Source organism: Schistocerca piceifrons, chromosome X (assembly GCF_021461385.2).
Source record: "Schistocerca piceifrons isolate TAMUIC-IGC-003096 chromosome X, iqSchPice1.1, whole genome shotgun sequence".
Classification (NCBI taxonomy): domain Eukaryota; kingdom Metazoa; phylum Arthropoda; class Insecta; order Orthoptera; family Acrididae; genus Schistocerca; species Schistocerca piceifrons.
Genome location: NC_060149.1, coordinates 796,634,619 through 796,655,731, shown reverse-complemented (window position 1 = coordinate 796,655,731; position 21,113 = coordinate 796,634,619). Strand labels below are relative to the sequence as shown.

Below are 21,113 nucleotides of genomic sequence, written 5' to 3'. Positions count from 1 at the left end.
TCTGCATTAACTTGTTCTCTTTAAATTTATTAGAAATTTTCATTCCCATGTATTGAGGTCCCTGGGCATACAGTTTGAGGAGGTGGGTGGGGAGCATAAAATTTTCTTTGTTTCTAGTATCATGTGAATGAACAAAGTGGTTTCCCTCAAATAATTCATATATATATATATATATATATATATATATATATATATATATATATATATATATATATATATATGGTTATAATAGAGGGAAACATTCCACGTAGGAAAAATATATCTAAAAACAAAGATGATGTGACTTACCAAATGAAAGTGCTGGCAGGTCGACAGACACACAAACATACACACAAAATTCAAGCTTTCGCAACAAACTGTTGCCTCATCAGGAAAGAGGGAAGGAGAGGGAAAGACAAAAGGATGTGGGTTTTAAGGGAGAGGGTAAGGAGTCATTCCAATCCCGGGAGCGGAAAGACTTACCTTAGGGGGGAAAAAAGGGAGTGTGTGCAAGTGTATACCTGTCCTTTTTTCTCCCTTTTTTCCCCCTAAGATAAGTCTTTCTGCTCCCGGGATTGGAATAACTCCTTACCCTCTCCCTTAAAGCCCACATCCTTTCGTCTTTCCCTCTCCTTCCCTCTTTCCTGATGAAGCAACCGTTTGTTGCGAAAGCTTGAATTTTGTGTGTATGTTTGTGTGTCTATCGACCCCCCAGCACTTTTGTTTGGTAAGTCACATCATCTTTGTTTTTATATATATATTTTAAGTTTTATATATAATGGATGTCATGGTTCTTTATGATTTGCAAAGCACATATTTCGAATAATTTTTTTCTGTATTTTTCGTATCCATTCTACATTCGTCGACTTACCCCCAAAAATAATACCTTACCTAATAATGGTTTCAAAGTAGCTCATATATGCTACTTTTCATGTGTACATGTCAGTTGCAGTTGATAGTATTTGCATCGCAAATGCAAAGCTGCTCAGTTTGTTTGCTAAGTATTCAACGTGTGCCTGCCAGCTCATTTTTTATCTACATTTAAACCTAAGAATTTGAATGAGTCAGCTTGTTCTATATCTTTGTTGTTGTGAACAAGCTTAATCTGCTCATATTTTGAGTATTTGTTTTTTAATTGCACCACATGAGTATTAGATATGTTTAGATTCACCCCATTTATTTGAAACCAAGTTTCTAAGATACTGAGGGTACTAATCACAGGTTTGGGATTTTTTTCCAATTCCTGATTTTCAACTAAGGCAGAAGTATCATCTGCAAACAAAACTGATGGGTAAGTGATATTTAATGGTAAGTCATTAACATAGAAGAGAAATAGGACTGGGCCTAATATAGAGCCTTGTGAAACACACTGGAATCTTAAATCGCAACAGACAACTTATTAGCAAAGAATGAAACTGTGGCGAAAGTCATTATTCATAGTTGTGAATATAAAAAAACATACATTATGGGCTGTGTAAATATTTAACATGTTGACAATGTATTCATGATGGAAATATAATGGTCTTTTAAACAACATACCTGACCTTGCTTGCTTAAGTGTTTACGGAGACAAAATATGGTCATCAGTCTCTCCTAGGGTTATGCCACTAAATCAACTGGCACAAGAGGCGACATGCATAACTATTTCTTTTTAATTTGGTTTAGCTTTTTGAAGAGTTTTGTATCGTGTTAAACAAAATAAATACAACTAAAATGCTTCAAAAACTGCATAGTCAGTAATGGCTATGTGATCACCGGGATACTTCAGCCACCTTGGCACTGTTATTTTTGAGTTGTTGGGTTGTACTTGAAATTTAAGTGCACATAAAATTTAATACTATGTTTCTGGTGACAGAGATTAACATCTGATGAAAGCTGGTACTTCCATAAACAAGTGATGAAGTTCTGTGAACTGCAAAGTGCTTAGAAAGTAAACATTGTTCAGAGGAGGACACGGCCCAAGACAGTTTCTGGAACATATACCAACTGTGTCAAGTATTTGTCTCTTTCTGAAGCTAGAAGCTATTGTGCACCACAATTCAAATTTCCACCTGTGGGCAAAACAAGTAACTGTTTTCGGAGGTTCTGGACACACTATTAGGTAAATACTGGCCTAGTCACAAAATTTTGCCTCTTTTTATTCTTTTCACATATAAACTGACCGACTTAAGACTGTAAACATTCCACTGCAGAAGAACGTAGGGTACTGGCCAGCAAGAAGCTGTAAAGCAAACTTCTTGTCTCAATAAGTTATTGAAGTTAGGGGTGCTACAGTTTCAAGCCCATCGCATACTCATCAATGTGGGTTGAAGACAATGAGGCAATCCCTCATTGCATACTTGAGAAAGGTCCTTATGAAGGTGGTATTATGTTGCTTTTCTCAACCCTGTAATCAAAAACAAAACTGTTTTCACAGTGTGTGACTTTCTTGCACAGCATATTGTTTAGTTTGTTTTGTTACAGGTGTGTATGTGATGAAAGGGAGGAAGATCATAAACTCTGTACTAGCACATAGTCATAATTGGCAATTCCATGTGATGGACAGATCTCTTCCACTTGTCTGCACATTTCATTACCACTGCAGAGAGCTTTGGAATTTAGCTGTGAATTTTGGCACACACTTCAATGATCACAAATTGTATGCTGCCACCTCTCCTCCCCTTGCTGGTTACATACTAATGGCACTTAATTAACTACCAAGATAAGAAGTGGTTACATGTGGATTTAGAGGCAGGACACTAGCGTCATGCAACAACATCTGCTACACAGATGGATTGTTCTGTTGCCAAGTGCACACAAACTATTAAATTATGGGTGGTCAGAACCAGGAGCTAAGGACTGTCACTTCAACCAAGAAGCACTTTGAGCTATGTGACATTCAACATTTAACAGTGTTGTCTTCAAGACATCTAGAGTTCATAGTGTGGCTCTACACATGAAACATCCTTAAGAAATTACCAGCAGATATACGAAAAGATATTGGAAATGTCTGGACACCGAAAAGAACGTTAAAATGTATATCTTACTAGCCAATTATTCAACAGCTCACCTGATTACTTAGGTTCAGAAAATGTCTGTTATCAGGCAGATAGCTGATGCTTGGTAAAATTTTTGATGGCACTACTATTACCTTACTATTCACAAGCACTAGTGGTAAGAAGAACAAGGCGAAAAATTCTCAACCTGGCATAAAAAAAAGATGTTTATTAGATCAAAACTGTACTCATTTTTTGAAGAGGTTCCCTATTAGGACGAGGCAGGGTATCTAAAATGTTCATAAATTTTGGATAAAGTACTGTACTTTGGTTTATCCATTTGAAAAAAACGTCCACAACAAGACTACTTTAAAAAGCAGTGAAGCTTGAACCTTCTGCAGGAAAAGCTGACTTGCATTACTGTGCAACAAGAATAACCAAAACAAAAACAAAAATTCATCTATTTCAATGCAACCTCTAAGCAAGGCTTAACATTAATCACCTCATTCTTGTAATAGCAGTTTGGTGATACTTGTCAACATAATGTACAAAATTAGCTTCTCTTTGTTCCGTACATCTACAAACATACTCCGCAAGCCACCATATGGTGTAAGGCGGATTGTATCTTGTGACATTTTTAGCCAATCCCTTTTCCGTTCAACTCGCAAATGGAGAGAGGGAGAAACAACTTTCGATATACTTCCGTACGAACCTTATGCTAAATGTACTACTTTGGCAGCAGCAGTCAGCCGCAAATGCCGGTTCTCTAAATTTTCTCAATACTGTTGCGTGAAAAGATCATCCGGTGATTCCAATTAAAGTTCACAGAGCATTTCCGTAATCGGGTTGATCGGACCTATAGGTGAGAAATCTAGCAGCACGCCTCTGAGTTGCTTCCATGACTTCCTTTAATCCGATCCGGTGGAGATCCACAACATTCGAGTCGTACTGAAGAAAGGGTCCCACAAGTGTTCTGAATGCGGTCTGCTTTATAGATGGGTACACTCTCCTCGAATTCTTCCAATAAAGCGGAGTGGAGCATTCGCCTACCCTACTATCGACCTTACGTGCTCGTTCCCTTTCATATTGCTTTGCAAACTCTTGATATTTAATTGATGCGACTGTCAAACAGCACACCACTACAGCTGTCTTTGAATACGGTATTACTGAAATGTTTGTTTTACTCACTCGCATTAGCTTACTTTCACCCACATTAAAAGCAATTCATCACAACTAATACAAATTCCTTAAAGACATCCTCACTCGGTCTATAGTCACTCAAGTGATAATAGCATTATCAGGAAACTGATCAGATCACTGCCTACTCGATCCAATAGTTCTTTTATGTTCGTGCTGAACAGGAATGGTCGTACATACTTCCTTGAGGGACTCGTGATGCCACAGTTATCTCCGATGAACACGAACTGTCCACGATAATGTACTAGGTGCTATTACTCACAAAGTCTTCGAGCCAGTTAAACATTTGTCAACCTATTCTGTATGCTCGGGCTTTTCTTAACATTTTACTGTGTTGTACAACGTCGAACGCCATACGAAAACCTACGAATATTGACTGTGTTGTCATGTATGCACCTTATGTGCCCATTCTATTTCATGTTGCTTTGCAACATTATGCCTAGATAATTCAAAGAGACGACTGTGTCAAACACTGCACCACTAATGCTGTAGTCAGACACTATGGGATTGTCTTTACTACTCATCTGCATTAACTTACATTTTCACACACTTAGAACAAGCTGTCATTCGTCACAACAAATAGAAATTATACCCAAGTCATCTCGTACTCTCCTGCAGTCACTCAAAGAAGGAACTTTCCCGTACACTGTAGCGACATCAGCAACCATCACCGCGCGAGTTTGCGCAGTTGTTAGCACACTGGACTCCCATTCACGAGGACGACGATTCAACTCCACGTCCGGACATCCACATTTAGGTTTTCCGTGATTTCCCCAAGTCGCTCCAGGCAAATGCCGGGATGGTTCCTTTGAAAGAGCACGGCCGATTTCCTTCCCCATTCTTGAGACAATCCGAGCTTGTGCTCCATCTCTAACACGATGTCAACGGGACATACAAACCCAATCTCTCTTTCCTTTCCATCAACAAATCGAAGACTGCTGCTCATCCGTCAGATAGCTTATGTATAAAGAGAAAAAAGTGGTCCCATCACAATTTCCTGCGGAACTACTGGAGATACCTTTTTGTCTGATGAACACTCGCCGTCCAGGACAATGTACTGGGTTCTATTACTTATAAAGTCTTACCCACCCAGATATGTGAGCATTCCGTGTGTTCAGACCTTTGTTAACAGTCTGCAGTGAGGCACTGTGTCAAAGGCTTTCCGGAAATCTTGGAATGCCTGTTGCCCATCATCCGTAGTCTGCAGGATATGTGAGAAAAGGGCAAGCTGAGTTTCACACGAGCGATGCTTTCTAACTCTATGTTAATCTGTGGGTATAACCTTTTCTCCCACCAGGGAATTTATTATATTCGAACTCAGAATATGCTCAAGAATTCTGCAGCAAACAGACGTTACGGATATTGGTCTGTAATTCTGCGGTCCGTTATTTTACCATTCTTATATACGAGAGTCATCTGCGTTTTTTCCCAGTCGCTTGGGACTTCTCGCTGCAAGAGATTCACGATAAATGCAGTATACGCAAGGCGACAATGCAGGAGAGTACTCGCTGTAAATCCGAATTGTGATTCCATCTGGGCATGTTTTCAACTCTTCCACTTGCTTCACTGCCAGGAATGTCTATTTCTACGTCCACCATACGGGAGTTCGTGCGGCGATCGAACGACCGCATGTCTGTACAATCCTCCTGCGTGAATGACGCAAGATGTTGAACGTCAGTATTCCTTTTGCTGTCTTACGCTGCCACGCCATCCTGGTCTACAAGTGACATAATAGAAGCTTCCGACCTGCTAAATGATTTTACGAAGGACCAAAATTTTCTAGGATTCTCGGCAACATCTTTCGCTATCGTAAGATGGGGGTATTGTACGCTTCGCGCATCGACTTTTTTTTCTTTTAGAAGCACGAATTTCTACTGTCTTTTATTTGGGCATTCTTTTTTGACCCGGAAGTGCAACAATCTGTTTCTTACTCAGCATATACTTCTCGAGAGCGCGATTTACAATCGGTTTAAATTTGGCCATAATTTCTTGGAACCCTGAACATCTCTGAATAGTCTCTTCGGAACACAATTAAATAGTTAATTAATAAACTGATTAATTAAAGATACTAAAATCTGCTATCAACTCTAAGCCGCCCTTCCCATGTGTAGTTTGTCACATCATAGTCATGAAATTAAGACATGGATGTATCTCTGTGTGTGCGGGGTTTACACAGGTCCTCCCGTTTCCCAAGATATATTTCATTACTATTACCTGTATCAGCACGAATCTGCTGTTTGTCACTAGTATCACTTCACGTTCTAGATGTCACTGGTAGCCGATCCTTTGTGGCCGCCCTATTATAAACTTGGTATCAGTACTTCTGCCGCCAATCTCCTTTGCAGCAGGTGACAGGCTCCTAACCGGCTATTAGGAGTAAAATATGCAATCGGCTTATCTGAAGGATGAAAGGTGTGCAGTAGAGTGCCGTGCGACCGATGCTCCACTTTCGTGTTGGCCGTGTCAAGGTTGCGAACATAGCGTGCAATAAGCACTGTTTTGTTTTGCCTTCATTCTTCTCTAGCTCGGTGGTATGATCAAGGATGCGAACATAGTGCACATTAATAAGTGTTTTTTTTCGTTCTTCTCTTGCTCGGTGATACGATCATTTTCGCAAACCTATATGACTAACATCAGAGACTACAATTTTCATATCTCCAGTTTTCTGTCTACTTATTTCAACTGAATACTGGAAGGAGTGCCCACGACTATTACTCAGCACAATAGTTACCGCGAACACTCTGACCTTCCCATTTAAGTACACTGATCATCCAAAACATTACGGTGTTCGTCCACTTCTGGAACGCAATTCAGCAGTGATTCTGAGTGCCATAGTTAGCAAAAGAAAAGAACAAATGAACACAGGAGTGAAACTGACCTAGTGTGCTTTCCTTAGGTTTCATCACATCAGTGTGTATAACCAGTTTTATTTTATGGCAGTGAGGCGTGGACCTTTCCAAAACTGAGGATTTTTCTCAGCGGGCAAAGGGGGTGCCTGACGGAAATCTATGGAAGAGACAGGTTAATAAAAGATAGAGCAGGGAATAATCCGAAGTTGATGATGCAATTACAACTGTGATGAAAATGAAATGAGCAGGCGGGACATGGAGCCACGCAAATCAATGGTAGATGGACCAGGGAAGTGCTGGTCGATTCCAAGAGAGGAGACTGACCGAGGTGACGACCTGATAAAAGGTGGCCAGAAAACATTACAAATCACATAGGAATAACAAGGATGGGCATAGCTTAAGAATTGGTGGTGGTGGTGATTAGATAAGTCAGCTTAACAAGAGGAGGAAACATACCTAATTCATTAGTACAAACGTAATTGGGACAGGTCTAGTTTTATTTTGTTCACAATACATACAGACTGATGAGCCAAAACATTATGACAACTGCCCACTGCGAGGTTGTACGCTGCCTGGTGGCGCTGCGGGCACTTGGCGTGGTAAGGGAAGTACACTACTGGCCATTAAAATTGCTACACCAAGAAGAAATTCAGATGGTAAACGGGTATTCATTGTGCAAATATATTATACTAGAACTGACATGTGATTACATTTTCGCGCAATTTGGGTGCATAGATCCTGAGAAATCAGTACCCAGAATAACCACCTCCGGCCGTAATAATGGCCTTGATACGCCTGGGCATTGAGTCAAAAAGAGCTTGGATGGCGTGTACCGGTACAGCTGCCCATGCAGCTTCAACACGATACAACAGTTCATCAAGAGTAGTGACTGGCGTATTGCGACGAGCCAGTTCCTCGACCACCATTGACCAGACGTTTTCAATTGGTGAGAGATCTGGAGAATGTGCTGGCCAGGACAGCAGTCGAACATTTTCTGTATCCAGAAAGGTCCGTACAGGACCTGCAACATGTGGTCGTGCATTATCCTGCTGAAATGTAGGGTTTCGCAGGGATCGAATGAAGGGTAGAGCCACGGGTAGTAACACATCTGAAATGTAACGTCCACTGTTCAAAGTGCTGTCAATGCGAACAAGAGGTGACCGAGACGTGTAACCAATGGCACCCCATACCATCACGCCGGGTGATACGCCAGTATGGCGATGACGAATATACGCTTCCAATGTGCGTTCACCGCGATGTCGCCAAACACGGATGCGACCATCATGATGCTGTAAATAGAATCTGGATTCATCCGAAAAAATGACGTTTTGCCTTTCGTCACCCAGGTTCGTCGTTGAGTACACCATCGCAGGCGCTCCTGTCTGTGATGCAGCGTCAAGGGTAACCGCAGCCATGGTCTCCCAGCTGATAGTCCATGCTGCTGCAAACGTCGTCGAACTGTTCGTGCAGATGGTTGTTGTCTTGCAAACGTCTCCATCTGTTGACTCAGCGATCGAGACGTGGCTGCACGATCCGTTACAGCCATGCGGATAAGATGCCTGTCCTCTCGACTGCTAGTGATACGAGGCCGTTGGGATGTCGCGATACAGTAAAGCGCAATCGCGATAGGATACAAACCGACCTTTATCAAAGTGGGAAACGTGATGGTACGCATTTCTCCTCCTTACACGCGGCATCACAACAACGTTTCACCAGGCAACGCCGGTCAACTGCTGTTTGTGTATGAGAAATGGGTTGGAAACTTTCCTCATGTCAGCACCTTGTAGGTGTCGCCACCGGCGCCAACCGTGTGTGAATGCTCTGAAAAGCTAATCATTTGCATATCACAGCATCTTCTTCCTGTCAGTTAAATTTCGCGTCTTTAGGACGTCATCTTCGTGGTGTAGCAATTTTCATGGCCAGTAGTGTATACGAACGGAGCAGAGACGGGTGGGAATCACTCTAGCGACGATAAGTGGCGCAAATGCGGAAATCCGCCGACTTAAGCGACTTTGACAAAAACCAGATTGTTGTGGCCCAGTGCCTGGGAGAGAGGATATCGGAAATGGCTAAGGTGATCCGCTGTTCACGTGCCACTGTCGTGAGCCTCTATGGAAAGTGGTTGAAGAATGCTGAAGCCACGAGTAGGCGACAAGAAGTTGGACGTCCATACCTCATCACAGACAGTCCTGGATCTAAGGGGAGGGGGAGACAGTGGTATACACCGCGGGCGGCAATTTCAGGGGGCGCCAAATTCATATTCTTGAGGAAAAAAACCTTGCTTCACTAAGCGCCTAGCATTGGTCTTTCGATTATTCATATGAGTTTGAAACGCTCTCCCTGTTGGTTTTTGAACACATTCTAAGTTGATTTCTGAACGAATCATAAGTCGATTTTTGAATTCATACATGATGACGTAATGTCTCTGCCATGGGAATCCCCGTCGCATTTAGAAGTAAAAAAACTTTCCCGCAGACAAAAGGGGATGGGGCTATACGAGCTGAGCCGAATAAACCCGAACTGACGAATGCCAATCGCTGTTTGTGTATGTGGTTGATTGTGTGTGCGAATGATCAGCGTTGTTATCATTATTAGCGAAATCCATAGATTCAGACTACCAGACTGGAAATAAACGGCTAACTGGAATAACAGGTAAGAAAGTTTACATATTATCTTCTAGGTGCATCCAAGGAAATGAAATTTTGACAGAAAATTTTTGCCAGATCGCTACACCACTAAGGGCCAGTTGGAATCGCTCCACAATGCCGCAAACTCTTCCATTTTCCACACGTTCTAATGTCTTCCACATTTCTTGTCAATAAGAAACACCGCCTCTGTCTTTTATTTCAGTCGTACTGCGTGTTGTGAGAGCAGCAGTAGCATAATTTATGTCATGTGATGTCCAGCTTTCAATCAGAGCCAATGGATTGAGACGTGTTAATGTCAGTTTAGCACCTGATACAGACCTCGACGTCATGGTAGAGAAACAAAATGTATGACTGTGTAGACAGCTGGAGTCATACACTGCTCCGATACGTTACAGCAAAAACGCAAATGTATCAAACAGCAGCAACAACAACAACACAGGGACCCTCTCTTACAACTAATAGTCTGTGGGATATGGTTCTCCTACAGTACAAGCGAAACAAAGACTGCGCTTTGTTGGCTGAACACTTAGAAGGTGCGACAAACCTACTAAAGAGACAGCCTACATTGCACTTGTCCGTTCTCTGCTGGAATACTGCTGCGTGGTGTGGCATCCTTACCAGGTAGGATTGACGGAGGACATCGAAAAAGTGCAAAGAAGGGCAGCTCGTTTCGTGTTATCGCGCAATAGGGGTGAGAGTGACACTGATATGATAAGCGAGTTGGGGTAGCAGTCACTGAAACAAAGGCGGTTTTCTTTGCGGCGAGATCTACTTACGAAATTTCAATCACCAACTTTCTCTTCCGAATGCTAAAATATTTTGTTGACACCCACCTACGTAGGGAGAAATGATCATCATAATAAAATAAGAGAAATCAAAGCTCGAACGGAAAGGTTTAGGTGTTCCTTTTTCCCACGTGCCATTCGAGAGTGGAATAGTAGAGTAGTAGTATGAAAATGGTTCGATGAACCCTGTGCCAGGCACTTAAGTGTGAATTGCAGAGTAACCATGTAGATGCAGATGTAGAAACTTTACATCTGTCTGTGGTAGCGACTTCTATCACTGAGAGGACCAATAAATGCAAATTTAATAGGATCGCCACATATGGTCAATGCCAGCACGCAGACGGTATTTGTTTCCGATATATATATGTATATCGGAGGGGAGAGATGCGGTAATATCTTATCGTGTTCTCTATTAGATGACGTTAGCAAAGTTTTTATAGTTTGTGCTTTTTCTCTGTTGGATGGTACAAAATAACGATGATAGAGAGAATGTTTGGGTGACAGACATTAATGCATCCTGAGGGATGCAGATCTCCTTCCGACTGCAGAATCTGTAAATAGTTTGGAAACGCACTGCACTGCAGTAGCAAAATCCTCATCCTTCTCCACATCATATGGGGATGATGTGGAGTCTTCTTAATTTTACCGACAAGAAACACCACCGTAACTACTCGTACTGTCTTTTCTACTACCTCGTGTTGCAGGAGAGAGTTTCGTTTGGCGCTGGCCTTACACGTCGTACACGGTTGGCGGAGTTACGACAACATATTCCCGGCCGAGCGGTTCTAGGCGCTACAGTCTGGAACCGCGCGACCGCTACGGTCGCAGGTTCAAATACTGCCTCGGGCATGGATGTGTGTGTCCTTAGGTTAGTTAGGTTTAAGTAGTTCTAAGTTCTAGGGGACTGATGACCTCAGAAGTTAAATCCCATAGCGCTCAGAGCCATTTGAACATATTCCCATTTTCACTATTTCCACGGTCCTAGCGCATTGATTCAGCTCATCCTGTTTCTCCACATGACGCAGAAGGTCTTAGATATAGCGCTCTCCGACTTCCGTTCAGTGCCGATTTAAACTGAAACGATCACATGGTCAAAGTTGTAGGGGGAGGGGGGGGGGGGGAGGGGAGGCTGAGGAACAGTTCCCAGATGCAGATGGACTGCCTAAAATACCACACTGGGGTTTTGCTGTATGGGATCCTTAGCAGATAGGTTCAAAGAAGATGACTCGTTTCGAGATATGAGAGTGGCACAGATGTGATTTACCAGTGGCCGTAATCATTAAAAGATATCTCCACAGGACTGAAGACAAGTATGTGGTTGAGTGGATAGACTTGATTCCAAATCGCAGATAGCATTTCTAGCAGAAAGCGTAACACTATAAGCGGCTCTTTTGTGTGCCTGTAGAACCAAGACAGCATTTTATGCAGGCTGGCGGTAACATAGTCGTTGTGATCGTGCTTTTAGTAGCATGGTCCTTATGCGAAATGTATGTAGACGTCGGTGTAATCCTTCTGCAGTCAACTTCAAACGTCGGTTCTCAATAGTGTTCCTCAAAAAGGACAGCGTCTTCCCTTCAGGGATTCCCACCTGAGTTACCAAGCGAGTGTAATCAAACTGCTGAAAAAGAAAAATTACTGGCATGCAAAATGACTCTCATGATCAATTTAAATAATTAGCCTACCAATTTGATATTAATTACTTTCTGCCTGGCGGGTGGAAGTGATGGCTGTGGTACCACGGATATGATTCTCGAGTTGGAGCAGTAATCAGGCGGTTTTTTCGCTGTGGCAATGTCTTAACGAAATTTCAATCGCTCACCTACTCAGGGGTAGATGGTCATCGTAATAAAATCAGATGTACTACAGAATTTATAAAGTGATAATATAAACCCGATATTTACAGCTTCTCTGTGGTGTTACCTCAAGAGACTGCGTATGTGGCGAGGTATTTGGTTACTTTATGAGAGAGTTCGAAAATGAGGAGGGTTCCGATGGCAGCATGCTCTTAGCACTCCGTCATGAGCCAAAAATTAGTTTCATGTCCTAGCCCTGTGAAGCACGACGTAACAGATAAGAAAAGTTCTTTTGCCCGATGATAGAATACATAGAGGAAATATAGCCTATGCCATACTGTTTAGTATTTTCACAACAAGTAACAATACTTACGCAACGTGAAAAAGCGTCTATGCCCCATTTCTTCTGTCTTTGAAAACAACTTGTATAAAAAGGAGAAACCTACACTACTGGCCATTAAAATTGCTACACCAAGAAGAAATGCAGATGATAAACGGGTATTCATTGGACAAATATATTATACTAGAAATGACATGTGATTACATTTTGACGCAATTTGGGTGCATAGATCCTGAGAAATCAGTACCCAGAACAACCACCTCTGGCCGGAATAACGGCCTTGACACGCCTGGGCATTGAGTCAAACAGAGCTTGGATGGCGTGTACCGGTACAGCTGCCCATGCAGCTTCAACACGATACCACAGTTCATCAAGAGTAGTGACTGGCGTATTGTCACGAGCCAGTTGCTCGGCCACCATTGACCAGACGTTTTCAATTGGTGAGAGATCTGGAGAATGTGCTGGCCAGGGCAGCAGTCGAACATTTTCTGTATCCAGAAAGGCCCGTACAGGACCGGCAACATGCGGTCGTGCATTATCCTGCTGAAATGTAGGGTTTCGCAGGGATCGAATCAAGGGTAGAGCCACGGGTCGTAACACATCTGAAATGTAACGTCCACTGTTCAAAGTGCCGTCAATGCGAACAAGAGGTGACCGAGACGTGTAACCAATGGCACCCCATACCATCACGGCGAGTGATACGCCAGTATGGCGATGACGAATACACGCTTCCAATGTGCGTTCACTGCGATGTCGCCAAACACGGATGCGACCATCATGGTGCTGTAAACAGAACCTGGATTCATCCGAAAAAATGACGTTTTGCCATTCGTGCACCCAGGTTCGTCGTTGAGTACACCATCGCAGGCGCTCCTGTCTGTGATGCAGCGTCAAGGGTAACCACAGCCATGGTCTCCGACCTGATAGTCCATGCTGCTGCAAACGTCGTCGAACTGTTCGTGCAGATGGTTGTTGTCTTGCAAACGTCCCCATCTGTTGACTCAGGGACCGAGACGTGCCTGCACGATCCGTTACAGCCATGCGGGTAAGATGCCTGTCATCTCGACTGCTAGTGATACGAGGCCCTTGGGATCCAGCACGGCGTTCCGTATTACCCTCCTGAACCCACCGATTCCATATTCTGCGAACAGTCATTGGATCCCGACCAACGCGAGCAGCAATGTCGCGATACGATAAACCGCAATCGCGATAGGCTACAATCCGACCTTTATCAAAGTCGGAAACGTGATGGTACGCATTTCTCCTCCTTGCACGAGGCATCACAACAACGTTTCACCAGGCAACGCCGGTCAGCTGCTGTTTGTGTATGAGAAACCGGTTGGAAACTTTCCTCATGTCAGCACATTGTAGGTGTCGCCACCGCCGCCAGCCTTGTGTGAATGCTCTGAAAAGCTAATCATTTGCATATCACAGCATCTTCTTCCTGTCGGTTAAATTTCGTGTCTGTAGCATGTCATCTTCGTGGTGTAGCAATTTTAATGGCCAGTACTGTAAAATCTGATGTACTACAGAATTTGTAAAGTGATATGTAATATAAACCTGACATTTAGAACTCCTCTGTGGTGTTACCTTAAGAGACTTCGTATGTGGCGGGAGATTTGGTTACTTTAAGAGAGAGTTCGAAAGTGAGGAGGGGTCCGCTGGCAGCATGCTCTTAGCACTCCGTCATTAGCCAAAAATTAGTTTAATGTTCTAGCCCTGTGATGCACGACGTAACAGATAAGAAAAGTTTTTTTTTTTTTTTGCCTGATGATAGAATACATAGCGGAAATATAGCCTATGCCATACTGTTTAGGATTTTCACAACAAGTAACAATACTTTAGCAATGTGTAAAAGTGTGTATGCCCCATTTCTTCTGTCTTTGAAAATAAGATGTATAAAAGGGAGAAATCCATATTTCGCGTGAGAAATTCTAGATGTATGGTCAACATCACTGTCTCGGATTGGGTAAAGTGGATTTTTTTTTTTTAAACGGGGGTGGTGGGGGGGGGGGGGGTCAGTATCGGAATGGAACTGGTTAGAACTACTGTATACATCCAAGCCGCAAGTGTTTGTTTCGCAGTGCGTCATGGCTGGCTGCGAAGTGACCAGTGTGCTGGGTAAGTGAGGACAGAAACGGACGTGTGTGTTGCATGCGAGAATATTCAAAATCACTTGTGTTTGTGCTGGACGTATTGATAACATCCGAATTCCTACCACTCCAATCACCCCCGGATGCCTTCCAGGGGAGGTGCGGACGTCTGTGGCTGCGGCCGTGGCGGTAGTTTTCACCGATTTCTGAGCGTTGGCGCCGGCAGTTTATGAGGGGATTGGCGCGTTGCGTGTGGACTTCGGGACACGAGTGCGTGGGATGTGCGAGTGTTTAAACAATCTCCGACATCTAGCAATGACAACTACTGCTACGGGCTGGACCATGATCTAAGTGTATCGTGTTTAGTGCTTCTCAAAACATTGCAGTGGACTCTGTCTTGCAGTAATATTTGCTCTTGTCTCTATCCTAACAAGCAGTAGGTCCTTCCTCCTTCTGACTGTAATAGAGAGAACCAATTTAGGAATTCTATAGTGCTTTAAAAACCCAATCGCGACATCAAATTCCCGACTGATAGCGATCTCTGACATCTAGCCATGATAACTTATTACTACGGATTGGATTGCGGTTTAAGTGTGTCATGTTTAGTGCTTCTCAATACATCGCAGTGGTATTTGTTTCTGTTACTATCCTATCACACGGTAGACCCTTTCCTCCCTCCTTCTTCGTCCTGGTGTAACTTGGAAAACCAGTCAACTTAGGAATTCTACAGTACTTTTAAAAAAGAAAATACGCTTAGCAGACCTATAGTGGTTGGGAACTCGCTAACTGTGACGGTCTAAATTCACATCGAAATTAGAAATTCCAACTACCATTCCCTACATCACTGCTTCCAATCCTGATGTCAAATAATAACAAGTTTGGACTATTTAATGAAATTTCTCATCAAAAACATAACAATATTGTTTCCGCACGCAAAATACTGTGCAGTGTCGATCTTTTGTGAGTGTGAGTGTGTGTGTGTGTGTGAGAGAGAGAGAGAGAGAGAGAGAGAGAGAGAGACAGAGTGCGTGTGTTCGAAGCAAATTGTTTAAACACCTATATTAACGATTTAATTAATATTTCCTGTGGCACATCTTCTGAAGCAACGTTTGTGACATCTTCAAGATACATTATTCCGCACGAGATTTAATAACTCGTGAAGTGTACCACAAGAAGGTGCGATAGAAAGGCTGGGGCAGTTTTGAGTCCATGGCGGAATGAAAATTACAGCTCTCTCTCTCTCTCTCTCTCTCTCTTTCTCTCTCTGTCTCTGTCTCTCTCTCTTTGTAAACTTTTTTAACGGTATTTCGAGAAAGCCTGCTACTGGTTTTGTGACATCGTCAATCTTTGTGTGTGAAATAGCTACCGCGTCCGCCTTATATCCCCTAATCACGATCATGTGACCAGAAATTAATTATTTCTTGACTTCAGCAGTATTTCTGGATCGATTCGCAGCCAGGCATTTGCTTTGGAAGGAAGGAGTTTAGCATGTGCTGGTATCCGACATGCTGGTTCATGCACGCAGACCACTTGAGATGGCAGAGGATGTCGACACAATGTGTGCTTTCGTTCCACGGTTAGCGCGGTACTTCACAAGGTTGCGGTGCAGCCGACAGGCGACAACGGTGTGGAAAGCTCGCTGCGTTTCCTTGTCCCTACGGCGCGCCACGGCTCCGGACAGCCTGTGCGGGTTGCGAGACGTGAGAGAGTTTTTCAGATATGTTTAAGCGATCTGTGACAGTGTAATTACATGTTTCCTTACGCGCTCGGAATGAAGAAGCGCCACAATCGTTTAAATATTCCACACGCTGCAACTGATTTCCTGACACATTCTTTAAATAAACTATATTCTATAGCACGTATCCGATAATTGTTGAAATAAATAGTTTTCGATACACTGCAGTCAATTTCCCGACATTTTTTTAAATAAATGAATAAACTACATTCTAAACACTGCCTTGTATCCCTTAACTGTTTATTTAAACAATATTCCACAAGTTGTCCAAATTGTTTAACCAATATTCCATACACTGCAATAGATTTCCCGCCAAATTCTTTAAATAAATAAACTATATTCCATACACTGACATGTATCCCGTAAATTGTTCATTTAAACACTATTACACATATTGTCTACACTGTTTAAACTATATTCCATGCCAGCCGGTGTGGCCGTGCGGTTAAACCTAACTAACCTAAGGACATCACACACACCCATGCCCGAGGCAGGAATCGAACCTGCGACTGTAGTGGTCGCGCGGTTCCAGACTGTAGCGCCGAGAACCGTTCTGCCACTTCGGCTGGCAAAATTCTTAAAGTGTCAATACTGATGAGAATTGAAACTGGAAAAAGCACATTTTGGGCCTCCTAAAATAGCTTAGTTCAGCCACATTTGCATTTAGAATCATCAGAATCATTGCCAATCTTGGGGAGAAACAAATTAGTAAGCTAAAATATTTCGCATATTTTCATTCAATAATGTTATATGGATAATTTTCTGGGATAACTAGTCTTGAAGAAAGAAAGTCTTCATCGCTCAGAAACGTTCTGTAAGAACAATTTGTGGTGCTCAACCACGAACATTTTGTAGACATCTGTTTAAGGCGTTGAGCATTCTGACTACTGCTTCACAGTATATTTATTCCCACATGGAGTTTGTTGTAAATACTCCAGCGCAGTTCAAAAGGAACAATGATGTACGTATTTACAATAACAGAAGAAAAAAATGATATTCATTCCGCCACATTAAGGTTGTCTTTAGCACAAAATGGGGTGCACAATGCTGCAATCCAAATTTCCATCACGTAACAAGTGATATAAAATGTCTAACAGACAACGAAGTAATATCTGAAAATAAACTGAAGAAGTTCCTCGTTGACAAATATTTTGTAGAAGAATTTCTATTAATGTAATGAATAAAAGTCCGTGGAAGAGTATTAACAACTCACATCTGTATATTTTTTTAAAAAATTATAAATGTTCAGCACGTACCCATATTTACAAATTAATTTGTGACGTGAATGTAAAATTATTCGTTCGACATCATTACGATTTTTCGTGCAAATGATCCATGGAACACGAAACTAACTAACTATACATACACTGAAGAGTCAATGAAACAGCTACACCCACCTAATAACGTGTAGGGCCCCCAAGAGTACGCAGAAGTGCCCCAACACGACGTGGCATGGACTAGACTAATGTCTCAAGTAGTGCTGGAGGGAATTGACACCACGAATCCTGCAGGGCTGTCCAGAAATCCATAAGAGTACGACAGGGTGGAGATCTCTTCTGAACAGCACGTTGCAAGGAATACCAGATATGCTCAATAATGTTCATGTATGGGGAGTTTGGGGGCCAGCGGAAGTGTTTAAACTCGGAAGAGTGTTCCTGGAGCCACTGTGTAGCAATTCTGGACGTGTGGGTTATCGCATTGTCCTGCTGGAATTGCCCAAGTCCGTCAGAGTGCACACTGGACATTAATGGATGTAGGTGATCAGACAGGATGCTTACGTTCGTGTCACCTGTCAAGTCGTGTCTAGACGTATCAAGGTCCCCTATCACTCCAACTGCACACGCCCCACACCATTACACAGCCTCCACCAGCTTGAACAGTCCCATGCTGACATGCAGGGTCCGTGGATTCATGAGGTTGTCTCCATACCCGTACACGTCCATCCGCTCGATAAAATTTGAAACGAGACTCGTCCGACTAGACAACATGTTTCCAGTCATCAACAGTCCAATGTCGGTGCTGACGGGCACAGCTTTGTGTTATGCAGCCATCAAGGGTACATGAGTGGGCCTTCGGCTCCGAAAGCCCATATCGATGATGTTTCGTTGAATGGTTCGCACGCCGATAATTGTTGATGGCCCAGCATTGAAATCTGCAGCAATTTGCGGAAGGGTTGCACTTCTGTCACGCTGAACGATTCTCTTCATTCGTCGTTGGCCCCGTTCTTGCAGGATCTTTTTCCGGCCGCAGCGATGTCGGAGGTTTGATGGTTTACTTTATTCCTGTTATTCACAGGATACTAGTGAAATGGTCGTACGCGAAAATCCCCACTTCATCGCTACCTCGGAGATGCTGTGTCCCAGCGTTCGTGCGCCAACTATAACACCACGTTCAAACACACTTAAATCTTGATAACCTGCCATTGTAGCAGCAGTAACCGATCTAACAACTCCGCCAGACATTTTTTGTCTTATATAGGCGTTGTCGACCGCAGCGCCGAAGTCTGCCTGTTCACATATCTCTGTATTTGAATACGCATGCCTTTACCAGTTTCCTTGGCGCTTCAATGTATATTTTCCACAATATTTCCACTTTGAAAGTAAGACCTTTAAATTTGTTTTCTCACAATACATGGCACGTTTCGGATTCGAAAACCTACTTTAGCTTCACAGTTCATCATTAAATAATATTAATCATTAGCCTGTCAGCGGACGGTGTTATTTTGCTCGCCCTGAAAGAGAAAGCTCCGTTGGATTTCCACTCATCCACCAAGCGACATTCACAGCAGGTGATCCATAAAACATCAAGGACACTAGATGCACTTAATTTAAGTCACTTCAAGTCTCATTCTGACATCACATGAAAAGTCAAATACGAAAATAATCAACTAAAGACAACATACCTGCTTCCACAATACACTTTAATAATGCAGCCATCTGAGGTGCGTGACGTTGCTTGTAAGTACGAATTCCCACAGCGACTGACTTGGTCTCATTTATCACATGATAACTCGTATACGACCCCAGTGCTGTGCTGGTACGTTCCAAACAACACTGGCGGGCGCGACAGGAAGCGGCCGTCCCCATTGTAGAGCTTATCCGGCTAGAGGCTAAGGCCTCTAAGGTAATGTAAAAATCTATCCTATCTTTCCCAGCTGGGACTCAAACAGTCGTCAGTTTTTGTCATGGCAGAGGATAGTACTCCAGGGAAGCTGGTATGAAGTTTAAGCCTCTACTTTAATAATTACACATACTGGAATTTTTCTAATAGTAGGTGGTTGTAATCTATCGTCTCAAAACTAGTCTATAGAAAGGCACTGTACTTTAGAGCATTATAGATGCAAAAGTGAAAATTTTTACAGTTCCATTAACTTAGTGGTTGAACGTAGTGCCGAAATTTCTGAGTTGTAAGTTAATTTAAAGCGATAATTAATCTGCAACGGTTTTTATTTTACTGCTAATTTTTTCTCTTAATAGGTTCGAAAATAACAAAGATATCTTGAAATAGCTTTCAGAATAACGTTTTGAGAATTATACCTACTATTCAAATTTTAAGTTTGTTGACTTTGTTTGTAGCGCACCTCAAAATTACGAAAAGGGTTGAATTATTCGGAATTTACTATATCGACTGGCCAAATTTAAACAGACGCAAAATCTCCAAGATTGGCGATCTTTTGCAGAAGATCGAAATTTAGCACGGACTTCAATGCGACACGCTTAAAATATTTTCCACAACGAAACTGTGTCGAAACCTGGCAGAAAATCCAAAGAGATTCTGGTTGTATGCGAAGTATGCTAGCAGCAAGATACAATCAATGCCTTCCCTGCGCGATAGCAATGGAGATACTATCGAAGACAGTGCTTCCAAAGCAGAGGTACTAAACACAGCCATCCGAAATGCCTTGATAAAAGAAGATGAAGTAAATATTCCAGAATTCGAATCAAGAACAGCTACCAACATAAGTAACGTAGAACTACGTAAATATCCTCTGAGTAGTGAAGCAACTTAAATCACTTAATAAAAGCAAGTCTTCGGGTCCAGATTGTGTACTAATTAGGTTCCTTTCAGAGGAAGGTGATGCAATATTCCCATACTTATCAATCATATAGAACTGTAGCTCGACGAGAGATCCGTACCCAAAGACTGGAAAGTTGCACAGGTCACACCAATATGCAAGAAGGGTAGTAGGAGTAATCCACTGAATTACAGGCCCATATCATTAACGTCGATATGTAGCAGGATTTTAGAACATATATTCTGTTCGAACATTATGAATTACCTCGAGGAAAACGGTCTATTGACACACAGTCAATATGGATTTAGAAAACATCGTTCTCGTGAAACACAACTAGCTCTTTACTCGCATGAAGTGCTGAGTGCTATTGACAAGAGATTTCAGATTGATTCCGTATTTCTGGATTTCCGGAAGGCTTTTGACACTATACCACATAAGCGGCTTGTAGTGAAATTGCGTGCTTATGGAATATCGTCTCAGTTATGTGACTGGGTTCGTGATTTCCTGTCAGAGGGGTCACAGTCCGTAGTAATTGACGGAAAGTCATCGAGTAAAATAGAAGTGATTTCTGACGCTCCCCAAGGTAGTGTTACAAGCCCTTTGCTGTTCTTGTCTACATAAACGATTTGGGAGACAATCTGAACAGCCGTCTTAGGTTGTTTGCAGATGACGCTGTCGTTTATCGATTAGTAAAGTCATCAGAA

At 42.6% G+C, this 21,113-nt stretch overlaps 1 protein-coding gene across 3 annotated transcripts in view; it reads right to left on the bottom strand.

The window, feature by feature from the left end:
• LOC124722977 (high affinity copper uptake protein 1-like) overlaps window positions 1-21,113 on the bottom strand; it is a 156,144-nt gene that overhangs the window by 48,237 nt on the left and 86,794 nt on the right. The window contains exon 1 of one of the 3 annotated variants that reach the window (XM_047248147.1): window positions 6,366-6,496. The exons of the other annotated variants lie outside the window; for them this stretch is intronic. The gene's annotated coding sequence lies outside the window, so the exon portion shown is untranslated. Of the gene's footprint in view, window positions 1-6,365; window positions 6,497-21,113 lie in introns of those variants that run through there. 3 annotated transcript variants of the gene reach the window in all.